The sequence below is a fragment of the Vitis vinifera genome, chromosome 14 (genome assembly GCF_030704535.1).
Source record: "Vitis vinifera cultivar Pinot Noir 40024 chromosome 14, ASM3070453v1".
NCBI classification, from domain to species: Eukaryota; Viridiplantae; Streptophyta; class Magnoliopsida; order Vitales; family Vitaceae; genus Vitis; species Vitis vinifera.
In genome coordinates, this window is record NC_081818.1 from 5459126 (window position 1) to 5479179 (window position 20054).

A 20054-nucleotide genomic window follows, 5' to 3' on the forward strand; every position below is an offset into this window, starting at 1 on the left:
AAATATGTTGTATGATGTAATTTCATTATAACATCATAAAATTAGTAAAGATTCGGCTAAGCACAATCTACACCAGGAAGAATAATAAAGTAAACAAAAAGTTCGTCCCAAAGAAAACCAAGAATAGTGAAGATTTTGCATATCCTATCATTATAACCAAAATAAAATTACGAGTATTTTTAAGTATTAACACTATCCTACATTCCATGACTCTACACATCAATAGAGAATAATAATTGTGACTTATTATTTAATCAAACTTATTTGTAGTATTATGTGTATAAAAAATATATTAATTTATGATTTTTTTTTTGTATTTTTATATTTTTTAATATTAAAAGATTTTAAATAATTTCAAAATTCATGTGACTAATATAAAAATATTTTTCCAAGAAACAATTTTCAACATGGTTAAAACTATTGTAATACTTTTACGACTATCATTTTTAAAATATTTTTCCCAATTTCCTATAGTAGTTAAAAACCCAAGCTGTCCTTTCCAGAATCAAATCTCAATAAGCCATCATCTCAGTACATTCTCGTTGATGCTTTGCCAATGACACACCACTAAACTAAACAACAATATTTGATTGAATGCTTACATTTTATCTCTAATATCCAGGATCAATTTGGATATGTAACATATTTTATATTGTGCTAATATTTAATTTGTTAAAAGATTAAAAATTGAAGTGAAAAAGATATAGTTTATCACAATTTTAATATTTTTAAGGAAAAATATATTACATAAAAAGATATCAAGTCTCTTTTATTTTTAATATTATTTAGACATCTCTTTACAGTTTTCCGTTTTTTAGATGTAATTTTAAAAATAATTTTATAATTCACGTTTTGATAACCTATTTTTTACTTTTTAATTTTTAAAATCTAATAAAAAATAAAAATTAAAGATATAGAATTTGTTTAATTTCTATTTTCTTTTATAAAAAAATTAAAATGCAAAATTATCACCCGTCTCACCCTAGACCAACAATATATGAGTCCCTCTTATAACAATAAAAAATTTCATCCATAAAATAAAAAAAATTATTATATTATTTTTCTTTTTTTATTAGATTAACAAACACATTTTACTTTTTATTTTTTAAAATAAAAACAAATTATAAACACCAAATATATTTAATATTTACAAAAACCAAAAATATAATTGACAGATTGTGAATATTTTTTGTGTTTGAAAAATTATAGAAATAAAAGTGTATTCAAATGATACCTTATCTATTAATTCTATTTAATTTTATTAATTTGTATTAAATTTATGAAAATTCCAGCAATTAATTTTATATGACTTTAATATAATAATTCAAAATTTTCAGCAAACTTGTAAGATCATTAGTACTGCCCGTACTTAAAAGTTAGAGCAAAATATCAGACTTGGTGGTATTCACTATTCAATGAGATTGAGTGCGAAATGTAAACAGAGTAACAAGACCCTCTCATGCTTGCATTTTCAAACAAAGACAAAAATCTTCAGCGTTGGATTCCCTCTGCACGAATCCCCTTTTATTATTATTATTTATTGTGTGGGACCCATGTATATGCAGTGCAGAAAAGGGCTTCCCGTTATTAACCACACAATCAGTGGAAACAGCTGTAGCAACGAAGACGGTAGAAAAAGATGAGACATTTATGAGATATGATGTGACCTGTTAACGGAAACCTTGCGTTTATCTCAGCGATTCTAAATTCCAGAGGCTGCCATTTCCACCTGCGTTTGAGTCCCACAACACTTTAATATAATAATTAAAATTTTTTCAAAAAATTAGTACTTAAAATGGATTACCATTCTTGATTTAGCCCTTTGAATTTCATATGTTTATATCTATCAACGCTTTCTGCTAAGAATGAAAGTGGACAAACATTTTTGGATACCATTGATCATGTGTTTAGATTCTCAAAATCTAAAAAGTTGCAAGGTTTTGATTTGGGTGTTATTATTTTGATTTTTATGCGTTTACATCCATCAACACTTTCAACTGAGATCATTGATCATCTATTAAGACTCATGAATTCTAAAAAATTGTAAGGTTTTGATTTGGGTGTTATTACTAAGATGGTAGTGCTTTTAATTCCAATGAAAACAAATTAATAACCTGCACTAGGAAGAATAATAAAGAAAACAAAAAGTTCTCCCCATAGAAAACCAAGAATAGTGAAGATTTTGCATATCCTATCATTATAACCAAAATAAAATTGAGAGTATTTTTAAGTATTAACACTATCATATATTCCATAACTCTACACATTAATAGAAAATAATAATTGTGACTTATTATTTAATCAAACTTATTTGTAGTATTATGTGTATAAAAATATATTAATTTAAGATTTTTTTTTTGTATTTTTATATTTTTTAATATTAAAAGATTTTAAATAATCTCAAAATTCATGTTGTTGGGACGTTATTTATTTTATTCGAGTAGGACCACGGAGTATATTTGGCTCTGTGCCAGTAAGGGGCATCACAGAGCCGCCTCCTCACATGACCTATTAAGACTCATGAAGTCTAAAAAATTGTAAGGTTTTGATTTGGGTGTTATTACTAAGATGGTAGTGCTTTTAATTCCAATGAAAACAAATTAATATCTTGAAACTTGGATTCCTCACATGACCTATTATTATCCAATGTGGAGCCCATGTCCGTAAAGGATGAGATCCCATTTGTATCAATTTAATTGGTGAAAGCAATTAGACCAATGAAAAAAAAATAAAGAAAACGATAAAATGTATTAAATATGATGTGAGTTGTGAAATAGTGAGGATATATATGTTTATATTAAAGGAATACTTTTTCACAAAACGCTAAATGTGGGGGGTGGGTAGTAGATAAAGGATGGCGAAAGGACATGAGAGCTTACAACTATGCTTCAGTCATTGATTGATGATGCATCATCAATGTTGATCAAATTTAAAGTCTTTGGAAATTGGGACATGCTCTCATTTTCACTTAGCAATCAATTATCGCCTACTATTCCAACTTTGTTATTATTGTTATTTATTAATTTTTGGGTCCTAACTCCTTCCCATTGGCTCACTCTGGTTTTACTACATCCATATCTTTCTCTTCTTGCTTTCATACCATTGATCATGTTGTGGACCCCGCATTTCAGCTCATGCGTTTCCCACTCGATGGCGAGCTTGATTTTTATTTTATTAAGAAAAATGACTTGGAGTCGCCACTTATTTTTATTTTATTTTTAAAAGGGTAAACAAAATAAGAAAAAAAAAAACCCTAAGTGTGACTCCTTATTTTGGAAAAGGTGATCTACGAAAAACCGGATCGGGTTCGGGGGTCAAGTTACTTATCGGGAAGGTACAGTATAAACCGTAGCACCCCTCTAAGTCCCTAGAGTCGGGTCTCTATTAATACAATGAAACTGACGTGGCAATCAACGAGAAAGTCAATGGATACTAACCTAAATTATACACAATATGGGAATCAAAACACGCAATAGAGATTGACTAGAATGAGAGTGGATGCGTACCTTGGCCACGAGCCACAATGCGCTATAAAGAAACGGGATTAGTGCACAATTAAGGAACACAAAATATAACTCATGCATATCGGAGTGCAAAACAAAGCTTAAGCAAAATACATTAAGTACGACAATTGACAATCAAAAAAGGATCACACATAGGGCCCCCACCAAAGCCCAATTTATTACTCATGAACTAGTCTCACAAATTCCGTGTTTTTGAATTATGAAGAATTTATTATTGCTTATGTAGAATCAAGAAGATCAGAAGATTATTTAAGAACCGGAACGGAATTAAAACTATTCGAGTGAAAACTGGATTTTTGAAATTTACTTGAAAATTGGAGTATTGAGAATTAAATTTAAAAGATTAGAGCTTCGGTAATTAAAATGAAATTTGTCAAAGAAGATGAGAAATGAACTTTAGGAAATTGATTTGTGAGAATATGGGTTTTGAAAGTTGAATTTGTATTAATTATAATGATAAGGAGTGAACTTTAGGAAATTGAAATGCGAGAATATAGATTTTTAATAATAAATAATAATAATAATAATAATAATAATAAGAAATGAACTTTAGGAAATTAAATTGTGAAGATATAGATTTTTAATAATAACAATAATAATAATGCTAATAATAATATTAGGAAATTGAACTGAGAGAGAGTATAGATTTTTAATAATAATGCTAATAATAATGATAATAATAATAATAACCATAATAATAATAATAATAACAATGAGGTTTTGGAATAATAATAATAATGATAACAAGATTTCGAAAGTTGAATTAATAATAATAATAAGAATAATATTTTAAAAGTTGAATTAATAATAATAATAAGATTTTAAAAGTTGAATTAATAATAATAATAAGATTTTAAAAGTTGAATTAATAATAATAATAATAATAATCATAATAATAATAAGAATAATAAGATTTTTAAATAATAATAATAATAAGGTTTTGAAAGTTGAATTAATAATAATAAAAATAAAAATAATATTTTAAACGTCGAATTAATAATAATAATAATAATAATAATAATAATAATAATAATAATAATAATAATTTAAAAGTTGAATTAATAATAATAATAAGATTCTAAAAGCTGAATTAATAATAATAATAATAATAATAATAATAATAATAATAATAATAAGATTTTGAAATAATAATAATAATAATAAGGTTTTGAAAGTTGAATTAATAATATTTTAACAGTTGAATTAATAACAATAATAATAGTAAGATTTTAAAAATTGAATTAATAATAATAATAATAAGATTTTAAAAGTTGAATTAATAATAATAATAATAATAATAATATAAATAATAATATCCTAAGCCCAGGTCATTAAACTAAAAGGAGCCCAGGTCCGTAAACTCATTAAATTAAAAGAAGCCCAGCCCGCCTCCATCTCCATCACAAGCCCAGGTCATCAAATTAAAAAGAGCCCAGGTTCATAAGCCCACTAAATTAAAAGAAGCCCAGCCTGCCTCCATCTCCAGCAAAAGCCCAGGTCATTAAATTAAAAAAAAAAACCCAGGTCCATAAGCCCAAACGACCCAAGCCTGCCTTCAATCTCCAACAAAGCTGGTTTTCCACTTGGGTGTCGCCTTCAGCCAAGGAGCCTCTACCACCAGCGATGCGATGGAGAGGGACGCGACGGCAGCGAGCTGGCAGTAACCTGAAGATGTCACCGTTGTCACTTCCGCGCCATGGTAGATGGGCTTTGGGTGGTTTGGATGTGAAGGATGGGCTGGTATCGGTGGTGAGGTTAGCTGCTACAAATGGGTGTGATAGAAAAAGGAGATGGGTATGAGGGGTGTTTCAGAAAAGCGGGTAGTGGTGTGGGCATGAGATATGCGTAATGAGTGGGTAGGGGTGGATAAAGGACATGAGGATACAGAGAAAGAATGGGTTTTGGGCGGTATGTTTAGATGAACACATGCATTAGGGTGTGGGTAGAGAGAGATAGAGATATCCATGCATGCTCCAAGCTCCAGGTACAGGGAAGGACAGAGAATATATGTATGATTCTGATGCTCTCATATGCATAAATATCCTTAAGTGAAAATCATAAAAAAACGAGAGAGAAGCAGAAAAGTTGCATCCAAACAGTGAATAAAAGCTAAAGACATCAAGGAAAATGCATGAAGAACAATGCAACAAGAAAATGTAAACAGAAGATCCACAATATTCGCACCTGGAAGAGCTCTCTCCTAGCGGGAACCAATCGGAAAAATGTATGAGTCCCTCCCCTCTTCCTCTGCTCTGCCCTTTCTTTCTTTCCAATCCCTTCCCCTTAGCTGTCTTTCCTTTCCCGCCTTTCTTTTTTCCTACAGCCCTCACCTACTCTCTGCTCCTCTCTAATCTGGCCGCCCCCATCAGCTTAAATCTCGGGGTGGTCAGAAGGGTAATCATGATAGAAAAATCACCCCAAAAACTCCTCCCCGGAAGAGGGGGTCTACACATGTGTTAAGACTCTCAAAGTTTAAAAAATTATAAGGTTGCGATTTAGTTATTATTATTAAGAAAGTATAAGAGATTGTTGTGCTTTTATTTTTTGTTGTGCTTTTATTTTCAACAAAACAAATATATTGAGACTTGGATTCCTTTCATGAGCTATTATCCAATGTGGAGCCCATGTCTACAAAGGATGAGCTCCCATTAATATTAACTTTGACTGGTGAAAGCAACTAGACCAATGAAGAAAACAAACAAAATGATAAAAAGTTTTGAATATGATGTGAGTTGTGAAACATACGTCAGTGGCTTATATTTGAAGATAAGGTTATGGGATTATTTACTTCACATTCACAATCGGATTCACAGAAGATGATACAATTTAGGAGGTGTATGGTATCCGAGAATAGGGAGTGAGAATAAATATTTCATTCATTTTCTCCCTTATTCCTATGTTTGGATAAATGTTAAGAAGATAGAAATAAAATAAAAAATTATTTAAGCAGAAATCAAATTCAACTTATAAGTCGAATTTGAATTAATAAAAAGTAGGTGGTATTCTGATTCATTAAACTCATTTTATAATATAAAATAACCTAAATTTACTATTTTACCCTCTTATCTCATTCTTCAAGTCGGATGTTTATCTTCTTTGCAAAGTTAGAGACCCATTCATCATTCACTTCTCTGCAACAAGTGATTCTCCCAAATTGAATCAGTTAAACCTTGATCGACGTTTAGAAAAATTTTGATAAAAAAAACGAATTTTTTCAAAATTTTTTAAGATTATGGATTTTATCGGATATGATACTTGTTGAAAATTAGAATGAAATTTAAATTCTTTTATTTCCTTTTTTGGAAATAGGAAAAACATTTGCTAACTTTGAGAATTTAAATATTATAATATATATATATTGGTAAAATATAATTTTATAACTACTTAAGCATGACAAATTATTCAAATTTTTAATAAAAATAATAATTGAATATTTTTACATTAGGGTTATATGATTTTTTATGGTTAATTTTTTATTTATTAAGTATATACATTTTTTTAGTCTTATTATTTAATAACAAAAAAACTCTCAAAATTTATTTTTTTAAAATAAAAAAATTATTTTAAATTATATATAAGGATATTATTGTAAATTTATTTCTTTTTCATTTCCATTCCTATTATTATCAAACATTGGAATTGAAACAAATAATCATTCTAATTTTGCATTCCTAAGTTCATCCAAATATTAGAAATGGAATCATCAAATTCATTTCTATCCATTAAGAAAAAGGAATGGAAACAAAATATTCATTTCCATTCCCTATTCCGACGTACCAAACACCCTCTTAGAGGCTTTGGATACTAAAATTATTATCATTTAGCGCTTTAAGTGAGTATAAAATTAATCATATACAAGTTGGTTAATTAAATTTATTTTTATCTACAAAATTTGTTGTATGATGTAATTTTAATATAATATTATAAAATTGATAAAAACTCAGCTAAGTTGAATCTATGTTAAAAAGAATAATAAAGTAACCAAGAAGCTTATTCAAAAGAAAACAAAGAATAATGGAGATTTTGTATATTCTATAATTGGAACAAAAATAAGATTGGGAATATTTTCAATTATTAACACTATTATACATTCCATGAATCTACTCATTAGTAGAAAATAATAATTTTGACTTATTATTTAATCAAGCTTATTTGTAGTATTATGTTTATAAAAAATATATTAATTAATTTAAGATATATATATATATATATATATATATATATATATATATTATATTTAATATTAAAAAATTTAAATAATTTCAAAACTCATGTTTGATAACTTAATTTTATTATTTAATTTATCTTTACATTTTGATAAAAAAAAATTAAAAAATAAAAGTATAAAAAGTTTTTTCCTTTCTATTTTTTTTAATTTTAAAATAAAAAATTTATCACCCATAACTTACTTTATTCTTTTTTTTTTTTAATAAACCAACAAGGTTCATATTTAGAGGCAAAAAATTCATCAAAATCATAAGAAACCAAAAAATTCATACTTATAAACAATATTGTGTTAACCCTTTGGTTTTTATGTTGTTTAAATCTATCAACACTAATAGTTTTAAAAAGTGGTAAAAAGTGAGCAATATATATGAATGGTCAATTTAGCTTATTAATGGGCATATTAAGGTGGCATTAAAATTGATTAAGACTATATTTTATGCGAGAGAAGCAAAATAGAGAGGAAAAGTAGAGGGAAAGAAAAAGTGAACGAAAATAAAAAGTAGATTTAAAGTTAATAAATTATTTTTATTTATTATTTCAAATTTATTTCACTAATTTTAATTCATTGATATAAAAATTAAATAATTTGAGAATACTTAAATTTATAACTAGTTTTAATTATATATATATATATATATATATAAATATATTTTAACATTTTTCATTGTACAATCAAATATGAAAAATTATTTTTTTAGTATTTTTTTTCTTTCATTGGTGAGTTAGAAAGAGGGAAACAAACGGAGAAAATAAATATAAATTTATGCTACTTTAAAAAGAGAATGTACTTTTATCCTCCCACCTTTGCTTAACTTAAATAAATAAATAAAATAAAATCCTTATAGAACCCAACAATATTAATTTTTTTTAAAATATGTAAAACTACCCTTAAAGATTCTTTCGCCAATTTTTCCCTTCCACCTTCATTCATTTTCAATTTCATGACCAAAAAATAAATAATTAAAAAGAAAAAATGGAAGCAATGAGGGATTTATTTGATAATGTTTTTAAAACCAATTCTCCAAAAAAATAGTTTTTAAAAGCAATTTTTAAAATGGTTATCAATTATTTTTTAAAATAAAATTTGTTTGAGAATTTTAATATAAAAAATAGTTTTTTCGACTTATTCTCCACGAATGTATTGTGTATTTATGTATAATAAAAAAATTTCTAAAATATTTTTTATTTTAATTGTTATTCAAAAAATTAACAAAAAATAACTGAAAACACACCTCAAAATTATTCTAAGAAATATGCTTTTAGAATAAATTTTGAAAAAAATAATTTTTTATTAAAAAATTATCAAATATATTTTTTTATGTTTGAAAATAATTTTTTATTATAAAAAATAAAATTACCAAATAAGCCTTAATGTTTTTATCACAATTGCCTATCGTGCTTTTGTTTTCAAACAAAACAACATCTTAAGTTGTATTCCTTTGACAAGTTATTATCCATTGTGGAACCCATGCTTACTAGACATAGGCCGGTAGTACAAACAAAGAAAATAAAGAAAAAGATAAAAGTTGTTCAATATGATGTGAGTTGCGAGTTGTGACTTGTGAGGTAGATGTTTGTGGTTAACATGCCTCAACCCTAAAATTGATTCCACTTATCCGTTTTAGGGTTGTCTCTTTTATATTAGAATAAAAAAGATGATTCCATTCATATGTAGGACCCACAACTTATCTGAAATTAAAAGGACTTTATAAAAGCAATTATGTATGCTCTATGTCAAGATTCTTACAATACCAACCTAATGTAAACCCCTAAGAGGGGATGAATTGGGTGTTGGTTTATTTTTATTTTTATTTTTAGTTTTGAAAATTATAAATTATGATGAATGTAAGAGATAAATAAGCAACAATATAATAAAAACAATAAAAAAATCATTTAATATAAATAAAGAGAGTAAGAAAGAGGGAATTTCAAACTCAAGATTTATAATGTTTAACACAAATCTCACCCTACATTTATTCTCCTCGAATTTCAATCCCAAGTTCGAGGTTCCACTATATTAAGATTTTCAAACCAAGCCTTAGAACTTTATACTTGGATTAGTTGACTCCAATAGACATTTACAATTTTCATTAAGAGATGTCCCACTCTTGAACTCCCCAAATGATATCCCATACTTGGCAAACCCTAAGTGATACCTTATATTTATATTTTTCTCTCAAGTGATGCCCTACACTTGATCTCATCACATAAGATTTACAAAAAAATAATTTTTAATAAAAATTCCTAGTTTACATTTTTTCTTCTATAAAAACTAAAAATATAATTATTAAAAAATTTATGTTTTATGTTTTTAAAAATATTAAGAATAAAAGTATATGCAAATGACACCTTTAATTATTAATTCTATTCAACTCTATTTATTTTTATTGAATTTAATGAAATTCAATTAATTGTTTATGTATGAATTTAATATAAGAATTAAAAAATTTCCAAAAATTTTAACACTTATAATCGATTACCAATCTTGATTTAATCCTTTGATTTTTATATATATGTTTAGATCTATTAACACTTCTAGCTAAGGGTGAAAAATGGATGAGCATTTTCAAACACCATTGATCATGTGCTTTCCAAATCTAAAAAATTGTAAGGTTTTGATTTGGATGTTATTATTTTGATTTTCTTGTGTTTAGATCTATTAATACTTCCAACTAAGGATGACAATGGATGAGGATTTTTAGGTACCATTGATCATGTGTTAGGAGTCTCAAAGTCTAAAAAATTGTAAGATTTTTATTTGGTTATTTATTATTATTGAGAAAGCACAAGCAAGAGACTATCTGCTTTTATTTTCAATGAAAACAAATATCTTGAGACTCGGATTCCTTACATGAGATATTATCCATTATGGAACCCATGTATACTAAGGATGAGCTCCCGTTAGCTCTAACTTTAATTGGTGAAAGCAACTAACAAATCAGTATAAGAGCTTAGGTTGAAGATTTCTGGAAGAGTAAAAGATCACAAAGTAACAAAATAAAAACAAAAGGAATTTTCAATGAAGGTGGAGTCGATTGCTCTCTCGTGGTGAAATGATATAAAAAAGATTGTCATGGAGAGTTTGAAGATTGACTTCATGGAATTTGGTCCAAGGTGGAGATTGTTAGGAAGTGTCTCAAATTCCTAATTAGTATGATTCTTTTTTTTTTTTGTAAAGAATATTACACAGAATATTTCTAGGTTTATATATTATTGTAATATTAGATTTCCTTATAAAATAAGGAAGGTTGTTGGAAATATCTCTATGTAATATTTTAGGTTATAAGGGGAAAACATTATGAGATGAAGATGAGTTTGTGAAGAAACGAGATAGATAGAGATGCGAGGAAGAACAGGAGCTACCCGATAGAGCTAGAGGGCTTATGGTAGGGTATGAATACAAAGAGTGGGGAAACATAAGATGTTTCAGGAACTCAATAGTTGTATCTGGTTCTGTCCTCTGTAATGTTTTGGTTCTATCTTTTATAATGTTCTTTATTGTATAGTGGAATGATTCTCTTTCATCCGTGGATGTAGGCATGGTTGTCGAACCACGTTAAAACATTGTTTATTGTTTGTGTTGAATTTTTTTATTTTATTTTTTATCTTTGTATTCTAGATTAACGATATTTGCATCTAAGTTTCCGTCGACACAACAATAAAGAAAACAAAGAATAGGATAAAAGTATTAAATATGATATAAGTTGTGAAATAGATGTCAATGACTCATATTTGAATATGGGGTCATGGGATTATCTCCTTCACATTCACAATCACAATCATTGAAGATGATACCATTCATGTATGGTCTCATAACTTGTTGAAAATTCAGAGGTTTTAGGTGTTTTGACTACTAAAATTATGACCTTCTAACATCTTAAGTGAGTACAAAAGTAACCATTTATGGTTTATTATGAATATTTCAAAAAAGAGATGTGAATTAATTGACACAAGCTAATTAATTAAATTTATTTTTAGGTACAAACCATGTTGCATGATGTAATTTTATTATAATATTATAAAATTGGTAAAGACACTGCTAAGCACAATGTACACTAAAAAGAATAATAAAATAAACAAAAAGTTTATACAAAAGAAAACCAAGAATAATAGGAGATTTTGTATATCCTATCATTGGTACCAAGATAAAATTGGGAGTATTTTTAAGTATTAACACTATCATACATTCCATGGATCTACACATTAATAGAAAATAATAATTTTGACTTATTATTTAATCAAGCTTGATTGTAGTATTATGCCTATAAAACATATATCAATTTAAGATTTTTTGTTGTATTTTTATATTTTTATAATATTTAAAAGTTCTAAATAATTTCAAAACTCATGTTTGATAACCTACTAAAACTAATTATCTTTAAATTTGATAATAAGAATAAAAAATAAAAGTACAAAAAAGCTTTTTCATTTCTAAATTTTTTAAAATAAAAAATTATCATTCATAACTTATTGGCAATTTATTCCCTTTTTTAATTAAACCAACAAGGTTTCATACTTATAGACAAATAAAATTCTTCAAAAATCATAAGAAACATTGAAAACATATTTTCTTTATTTTTATTACACAATAATAATAATAATAAATGTTTTCATTCTACAACTAGAAACAAATTTGGTGCTATAATGGTTAATATTCATAAAAATTAGAAATACAATTGAAAAGTCATTTATTTTTTATTTTTAAAAATAGTAAATTTGAAATTGTACATCGGGAGACATTAATTAATTACTTTATTTTATTAATTTATATTATATTTATTAAGATATAATTAATTATTTATGTATAATTTTAATAGAAAGTTGAAAATTAGAAACATTAATTCATTTTCCATTCAGTACCAAATAGAAGTGTTACCAATTTTGTGTTAAATCTTTGGTTTTCATGTTGTTTAATTTCATCAGCACTTACCAATTTTGTGTTAACCCTTTGGTTTTTATATCGTTTAAATCTATCAACACTAAGAGTTCTAAAGAGTGGTAAAAAATGAGAGCAATATATATGAGTGGTCGATTTATCTGGAATTGGTGTGTTAGAAAGAGAGAAACAAAAGAAAAAGATAAATATGAATTCATGCTCTTTTAAAAAGGGAGAGTGTACTTTTATCATAAATATGTAAACTACCCTTAAAGAATCACTCATCATTTTTTCCTTTCCACCTTCTTCATCTTCAATTTTGTGACCAAAAAATAAATAGTTAAAAAGAAGAAGAAAAGAATGGAAGCAATTAGGGATTTATTTGATAATTTTATTTTTAAAACCAATTCTCCAAAAAAAAGAAAAAAGAATGAAAGTTTTCAAAAGCAATTTCTAGTTGTTAATTATTTTTGAAAACTAATTTCTTTTTGGGGAAGTCAAATATAATAAATAGTTTTTTTTTTTTAACTTATTCTTCATAAAGGTGTTATGCATTTATGCATTATATAAAAGTTTTTAAAGTATTTTTTATTTTTTTAATTGTTATTCAAAAAATTCACAAAAAATAGCTAAAAACACACCTCAAAATTATTATAAGAAATATGCTTTTAGAATAAATTTTGAAAAATTGATATTTTTATTAAAAATTTATCAAATGCATTTTTATTTTTGAAAATAATTTTTATTATAAAAATAAAATTACCAAATAAACCTTAATGTTTTTATTTGAGTGTTATTATTGAGAAAACACAATAACCTGTCATGCTCGTATTTTCAAACAAAACAATATCTTAAGTTGTATTCTTTAGACAAGTTATCATCCATTGTGGAATCCATGCTTACTAGATAGAAGAAGATGAAAATAAATAAATAACAGTTATTAAATATGATGTGAATTGTGAGAAAGATGTTTGTGGCGCGTTATACGGTTGTCTCTTTTATATTCGAAGAAAAAAGATGATTCCATTCATCTTTGATGACCACAACTAATTTGAAATTCAGAGGACTTTACAAATGCAATCATACATGGTTTGAACTAGGATTTTAATAATATCAACCCAAGAGGAGGATGAATTCAACAATGGTCATTTTGCAAATTATAAAAAATATTAACTATGATGAATGTAAGAGATAAATAAGCAACAATATAGAATAATAACATATAGATAAAGTAGAAAAAAAAAATTTCAAACTCAAGATTTATAGTGATTCAACCCAATATAAACCTACATCCACTCTTATTTAACTTTAATCTCAAGTTTGAGGTTTCACTATACCAAGACTTTCAAACCAAGTCTTAAAGTTTTATACTAGATTAATGAACTCTAATAAACTTTTATAACTTTCCTCCAGAGATTCTCACTTTTAAACTTCCCAAGTGATGCTTCAGGTTTGTCAAACCCTAAGTGATACCTACTTAAATGATACCCCATACTTGAACTCACCTCATAAGATTTATAAAAAATGAAATTTTCAATACAAATTCCTAGTTTACAAATTTTTTTCTCACTTTTGAACTCCCCAAGTGATACTCAAAGAGTTTTTAAAATCATTTTGGCTATGTTTAGTTCCTAGAAAATTTGAGGGAAAATGTAAAAGAAAAAAAAGAAAATTAGAAAAAAAAAAAGAAAAGAAAAAAAAAGAAGGAAATAAAAAGTAAATTTAAAATCAAAAAATTATTTTTATTTAGTATTTCAAACTTATTTTATTTATTTTAGCTCATCAATATAAAGATTAAATAAATTAAAAATTCGTAAGTTTTTAACTAGTTTTAATTATATTTGATTTTCTTTGGTATTTTCCACAAGATAATTAAATATGAAAAAATCATTTTCCTTACCATTTTTTATTTCTTTCCTTAATATTTTTTCTCGGAACAAAAAAAAAACCTTTTAAAATTTTTTTTGCTCTAGATAGTGACTAAGCACTCAATGAGTTTTTAAAATCATTTTTAAAACTTTTTTTGCTTAATTAAAACCTTTTGTCTACTTGATGTCTTAATTAAATCCAATTAAACTTCCTCGAACCTTTCTATACTTATGTCATCATGGAGTAATCTATAGATACTCCATTTCTCATGTTAGTCTTAGGGATATTTATATAATTACAAAATACTTGTTATACTAATTATAGTTTGAATTTAATAAGTAGGAGCTATAGTAGAATTTTTCTTTTAAGTTATTCTCTTTATTTTTTCCTCATTTACAATAAGAGATATAGTAGAATTATGTCATTTGACATAAATACATTTGAATAATGCTTTTATTCACTCTTTTTTTTGTATGCAAATTCTAATCTCTACCAAAGTAGAGAACAAAAATCATATGAGTGAAGTTATTAACGTGTGCAATAAATTAAAAAAAAACCTTTATAATGCTAGAGAACATCATACATTTGCTCCCATTAATATTAACTTTGACTAATGAAAGCAACTATACCAATGAAGAAATGAAGAAGAAGATCACCAATGCTAGAGAACATTAAAGAGTTGTGTTAGAGAAGTGCAATCTAAAAAAATAAAAAATAAAATAACTATTCAAAAGGGTTTCATTGTTTTTAACTTACAAAAAAATCTTATTGCTTTGTATTTAGGTTTTTTTAATATCTATATTATTATTATTTTTTTAAAAAATACTTTGTCATATTTCTTTCTACCATATACTTACTTCCTAATGATATAGATTAATTATACACTTAAGTAACCTAAATTATAAATCTAGTATAGTACTGTAGACCCCATTTTTGCAAACCAAATGTTTTTAGTTTTTTTTTTATTTGCTTTTATTAAGGAGTTGGAGAGCATTTCATGGGAAGTGGGGGACACCTCCCATGAAGCTCCATGCATGGACGTGTGGCGAACATCAACAGCTTGCCCATGATGGTGGTTGGAGAGGGTGACATATTTGTTGAATGATGCACAGTAGAGCGGTTGGAGGCTTGGTAGAGAAGAAAATGAACTGTTTGAAAAGGAAGCAGGGAAGAAGTCTAGAGGGGGGACGGATGAGAGGTTGAAGAGCTTTTCGAGGGGTGATATCTGGGGCGGAGAAAAAAAAAAAAGAAAACCAAGGGGGAAAAGAAGAAACGACACTGCTGGAAACCAACCCACTCCTTGCTTGAAAAGAGCACTCCAACACACTATTGTTTGCTGCCAAGGTACGACCTCACTCCCATTGTGCTTATTCTTATGCACCATTTGCTTTATTATTTGATTATTTAATGGGTATCCATTAATTTCCTCATCAATTGCCGCACTTGCTTCACCTTATTTAGTAAACACCCATTTTTAGGGGCTTAGGGGGGTGCTATGGTCTTTACCGTATCTTCCCAATAGGTAACTTGACCCCCGATCCCAGACTTGGTTTTCCACAAACCACCTTTTTCAAATAAGGAGTCACACTTAGGGCTTTCTTTCTTATTTTTGTTTACCCTTTAAAAATAAAACAAAAATAAGTGGCGACTCCAAGTCTTTTTAAAAAAAAAAATCAAATTTTCACAAAATAAATAAAAAGCTAGTCACGTCATCGAGTGGAAGCACATGAGCAAAAATACGGGGTCCACAAAATGGCGACTCTGCTGGGGATTATTTAGAGGGTCAAGCTTGAACTTAAGATGAGGCAAATGTGGCGTTTGATGGGTCGATCAGTGGGTACCTATCTTTTGATTGCACATTGAGAGCTCTTGATATTATTGGATGTGCGCTTGGTTATTGTATTCATTTAAGATATTGACATGCTGATTATGATGATTGATTATCTTGATTGAGGCTTCTGATGTAGTGATTCTTTCTATGCTTCATTGTTATATCTATTTAGGACACTAACATGCTGATTATATTGATTGATCATTTTGCCTTGCTTAGCATAGTGACCCTGATTTTGCCATGTTTGTTCTGATCACCTCGCATGCATAGATTCATTGTTGTATATCGTTTGACTTGACATGTTGAGTTTTTGGCTTGTATATTATGTTGATCATTTTTGAGCATGCTGTCTTTTTCATTGTTCGTCTTGAATGTCACAACTTGTGTGAACTTGGGTGATATATTTGTACTTTGCTTGACTATATGTTGCATGACTGTCCTCCTTTGTGTGATTGCATGTTATTTGTCCATGTGGGCTGCACATCTATTCCCTTATCTCCTATCCTTTAGTTTCGGTCATTTCCTTCATTCCGACTCACTTTTGCAAATGTGAGACCTTGTGTGTGTTTGTTACTTTAACCGAGCTAAAGGTTAGGAATAAGGTCTAGCAACGGGCTATATCGATGTTTGGGAGCATTCTGGGGGTGACTGACACATTGATGTCAATTGGAGTCCGATCATTGAAGACCTATATAGCCCGGAGCTAGGTTTCATGGATATTTGTGCGGCCAGTGTGTTTCCTCTTCTGTTTTAGCTTCATAGGGTTTTTGAATGCACCCACACTGCTCACTGTGCACTCTAGTTGGCCATTGAGTGTTGAGAGCTTTGAGAATTTCGCCATAGGAAACCCCCTGGGATGTCAAGGTAGTGCATGTGTGGAGGTGATGACCATCTTGCATAGAAGCGCCCCATATTTTTGGAGGCATGTAGAGGGTTGCGTACCACTAGAGGGTATGATCGCTTCTGCTAGGGATCTTTTAAAGTCCACCCTTATCCTTTTAGAGCCATCTTGACCTTGTAGATTGAGTCATAGATCATTCGATTAGGACTCCATTCCTACACGTGGGTACATCTGAGGGCCTTCAGAGCCTCTTTGGTCACAGTTTGGATTTAGTATTCTCTCTTTTAGTCTCCAATTAAGAGTGCATCGAGATTAGTATGAGTTTGAGTTATGGTCGGACAGTCCGTCTACACTTTGATGTCTTGCTCGTTTTAGCTCAGATTAGCATTTCTTCTGTGTTGTCCTTATTCCAAACCTTTATTCCATTTCTCATGTTCCAGGATCAATGCTTTGTTATCAGTCTGGATTTACCATCTTGGTTCAGAGTAGAGGGGAGATTAGTCTGATTTTCAGAGATATCAGACATGGATCAGTAGGTTGTCACAGTCAATCAATTTACGACTGCCATAGCTTCTATTCAGGAGGCCTTGGCCAATCTCAAATAGGAAATAGGCAGTCAGCAGAGTAGATCGCCCGTAGTTCACAAGGAGACACCTCATGACTCGTTGCCACTTCCACCGCCACCACTTGTTTCGACAGCATGTCAGACCTCACCTTATATGTTGCATGGTCATTCTGAGGTTGCCCCACTTGTAGTAGTTTAGACCATGGTCATCGATGATGCTCATGCATGTATGGACCGTATTGAGCAGCGTATGAGACAGTTGAGAGTATATGATGTTTCAGCTGTTTGGAATGATCTTGAGGGTATGCTGGTGGCCAGTTTGCCGACCAAGTTTAAGATGCCCGACATTGAGAGATACACAAGCATTGGTTGTTCTCGCATCCATCTTCGACTCTACAACACAGTGATGAGGGCTTATGGCTTGGACGAGTCACAAATGATTACCTTATTCCCACTATCTTTGAGTGGAGCGGCCCAATGCTGGTTCGCGTCTTTGGAGTCCTCGCGGTGCAGGACATGGGATGACTTGGCCCACGAGTTTTTACGGTAGTTTTTATTTAATAATGTCATAGATGTATCGAGGAGAGAATTTGAGGCTCTGAGACAGAGGTCAGATGGGTCTGTTTCTTCATTCATCTCCTGTTGGCACGGGAAGATCGTCAAGATTATTGATAGGCCATCAAAGAGGGATCAGATATAACCCAGGATTGCTAGACACGTGGTTGGGGTACCCTTCACAAACTTTGGCTCTCTGGTTTTGGCATCATATGATGTTGAGGACGGTATTTCGAGATGATTGTGGACAGATTATTCTCTTATTGATGTTAAGGGGAAGAAACCATTAGGATGACAGAGATCGGTTGATGTGAGTGCTATCAGTTCTACCAGTTAGAGGCCTTCCAGGTGTCATCAGCTTGTTCTACAACTTTCTGGGACTCATCATTCATATCCATCTCAGCAGTATAGGCCATGGACACCTTATCAGACTTATGATCGGACCTACATGCCACCCATATTGTCACTGCCTTACTATGTCGCCCAAGGCACAGAGAGACCTCCTGTTTCATATTCTGCCACAGGGCAGCCATGCTATGCGGCGTAGTTTGCCACGAGACCTACAACATCTTATCCCAGGCCTAGAGCTCAGTAGACTTCCGCTACTTTTTCCTTGAGGATATAGAGACAGTTTTCACAGTTAGGCATGCCGTTGAGCTAGGCTCCTCGGAAGCTTATAGAGGTCGGGTTATTGACTACTCTCACTCCTAGACCACCACCTCAACCTGTTCTACCTCAGTTCAGGATGGATCTACACTGTGCATATCATCAGAGGCCTGGACACGAGACTGATTGTTGTACTGCTCTGAGACATGTCATCCATGATCTGATTAATTAGGGTTTGGTTCACTTGGGTTAGCCAAGTGTAAACATAAACCCATTACCGGCTCACACTACACATGTGGTTCCCCATTCGGTCGATAGCATGCACTTTATCGACTTCGCTGAGCTTGACTATCACATCCACATACTGAGTTGGGATGAGTCACAGCTAGAGCCTTTAGTATCATACGGGATTTATGAGATAGGCCGAGTGGCTTTGGGCCCTCTGATGCCCACACCATTCAGATTAGTTCTTAAGGCAGTGTTAGTACAAACGACCACTGTTGTGCCACTAACTTTCCCACATTATAGTGCTCAGATGCCATTTGTCTTGATTCCCGATGTTGAGGAAGTTCGAACTCCATATGTTGATGATGTTCATATTCCTGATATACAGTATGTTATTCGTGGGGGTAGGATGGTACGACAACAGCCTTCCATAGCCGCTAGACCCTTGGAAGGGACGTCATCCCATGAGGGGGTTAGGAGGGAGATGACAAGATTTTGAGGCAGTTACAGAGCACATAGACTCGTATTTCCATTTGGAGCTTGCTGACATCTTCCAACACTCACAGAGATGCATTGATTCGAGCCCTGAGCCAGATCAGAGTCAAGACTACCACCATTCCTGAGGGGTTGATCCATATGGTGATGGTTGGCAGAACCACTTACATAGTATTCTCTGATGACGACTTACCACCAGAGGGTTCTGACCACACATGTCCACTTTATATCTCGGTCAGTTGTTTAGGCCGCCAAGTCCTATCTGTCCATCTGGACAATGGTTTGGCCCTGAACGTCTGTCCTCTGGCCACTGCCATCGCCCTTGGCAATGCGCCCTTTGACTTTGGTCATTTTACTCAGACAGTTCGAGCATACGATAGCACTCGAAGGGAGGTCATGAGCACTCTGGAGATTGAGTTGTTGATAGGTCTGACCACATT

General features: G+C 30.2%; 2 long non-coding RNA genes across 4 annotated transcripts in view; both read right to left on the reverse strand.

Moving 5' to 3' along the window:
- Positions 1–20054, reverse strand: part of LOC104881429 (uncharacterized) — a 64088-nt gene that overhangs the window by 3124 nt on the left and 40910 nt on the right. The gene's annotated exons all lie outside the window — the stretch shown is intronic.
- Positions 1377–6059, reverse strand: LOC100852422 (uncharacterized). Its single transcript, XR_787476.3, has 2 exons — positions 5709–6059; positions 1377–1729 (listed from the first exon to the last, which is right to left on the reverse strand). It is a non-coding gene; the product is annotated as an uncharacterized LOC100852422 (long non-coding RNA).